Below are 2,159 nucleotides of genomic sequence, written 5' to 3' on the forward strand. Positions count from 1 at the left end.
AGAAATTGTTTATCTTTTTCTATTCCCTTTCTTTCTTTATTTGTATAATGTGGACCGAGAAGAAACCAGTGCCAGTGTGATGCCGTGGGGTGAGTTCTCAGGGCAGGCTGGATCCTCTTGTTCACTCCACATACATCTGCTGAATGCATGACTTGGGCCTATGTGCCAGGCACTGTTCTAGGACCTGAGGCCACAAGAAACAAAAACACAGCCCTGGCCGCAAGGACCCCAGAGGATAAGTAGAAGATCTAGACAGGTCACCTGATAGTATTAGTTACAAAAGCACAGAATGACTAACAGCTTATTTCTTAAGTAAAAAACAATACTCTATTACAAATATTTTACCAAATGTACTTTCTGAAAACAAACAGACATTGTCTCAAATCAATAGTCTCTGGACAATAGCTATTAAACAAACGTCTGCATATTATAGGAAAGTTCTTTGTTCTTTTTAAGTAAATAGACTTACATAGAGACAATTTTATGATAACAAAATCCAAACAAGGCATAGATTAATTTAAAAATTGTGGTCCCTGGAATGCAAATATTCTCCTATCTTCTGTGTTATCTTTCTAACCTAAACAAAGAATAATGGCTATCCCAGTGTTTTGGATTCTCAAAAGAACTTATGCCAATAACTTCACTGACTTGTCTTGTTTAACACTGAATCATGTGGTTTACAATTTCAACTATACTTTTCACTGAGGTGGATTCAAAATATTTAGTGTTAATAATGTTGCGCATTACAGATTAAAGGATTTATAGGTAGAATCTAAATCCACATAGCATCAACGTATTTTTATTCTTTGCAGTATTCCATTTTATGAAGATGCCACATATTTATCCACTCTCTAGTGAAAGAATTAGGTTATTTCCAGTTTTTCATTATCACAAGCAATGCTGCAAGAACATACATGTACACACCTGCATGTACCCATGCAAGAGTCTCTGTAGGTTCCTCATAAGCAGAACTGCTGGGTCTCAGAGAGTGTGCCTCCTTACTTTTACATGATATAAGGATCAGCTCCTTGCCAGATATTATCAAACTAGAGGCCCGGTGCATGAAATTCGTGCACGGGTGTGTGTGTCCCTCAGCCCAGCCTGCACCCTCTCCAATCTGGGACCCCTCAAGGGATGTCTGTCTGTTCGTTTAGGCCCTATCCTACCGGGATCGGGCCTAAATGGGCAGTCGGACATCCCTCTCACAATCCAGGACTGCTGGCTCCCAACTGTTCGCCTGCCTGCCTTCCTGATTGCCCCTAACCGCTTCTGCCTGCCAGCCTGATCACCCCCTAACCACTCCCCTGCCAGCCTGACTGATGCCTAACTGCTCCCCTGCCAGCCTGTTTGCCCCTAACTGCCCTCCCCTGCAGGCCTGGTCACCCCTAACTGCCCTCCCCTGCAGGTCTTGTCCCCCCCAACTACCCTCCCCTGCAGGCCTGGCCCCCCCCAACTGCTCTCCCCTGAAGGCCTGGGTCCCTCCCAACTGCCTTTCCCTGCAGGCCTGGTCGCCCCAACTTCCCTCCTCTGCCGGCTTGGTCACCCCTAACTGCCCTCCCCTGCAGGCTTGATCGCCCCCAACTGCCCTCCCTTGCAGGCCTGGTCCCTCCCAACTGCCCTCCCCTGCTGGCCTGATTGCCCACAACTGCCCTCCCCTGCTGGCCATCTTGTGGTGGCCATCTTGTGTCCACATGGGGGCAGGATCTTTGACCACATGGGGGCAGCCATCTTGTGTGTTGGAGTGATGGTCAATCTGCATATTACTCTTTTATTAGATAGGATAGAGGCCTGGTGCATGGGTGGGGGCCAGCTGGTTTGCCCTGAAGGGTGTCCTGGATCAGGGTGGGGGTTCCCTTGGGGCGTGGGGCGGCCTGGGCGAGGGGCCTGTGGTGGTTTGCAGGCTGGCCATGCCCCCTGGTGACCCAAGCGGAGGCCCTGGTATCTGGTGTTTATTTATTTTCTACAATTGAAACTTTGTAGCCTGGAGTGGAGCCAAGCCTTCTGCTTGCTCTGTGGTGGCAGCCATTTCTGTTGGGATTTATGTATCTTCTATAATTGAAACTTTGTAGCCTTAAGTGAGGCCTGGGCCAGCCAGGGTGTGCGGAAAGCTTGGCTTCCTCCATCGCCGGGGGCAATCCTAGCCTCCTGCTCTTTCCAGC

The sequence above is a fragment of the Plecotus auritus genome (genome assembly GCF_963455305.1).
Source record: "Plecotus auritus genome assembly, chromosome: 5".
In the NCBI taxonomy this organism is placed as follows: Eukaryota; Metazoa; Chordata; class Mammalia; order Chiroptera; family Vespertilionidae; genus Plecotus; species Plecotus auritus.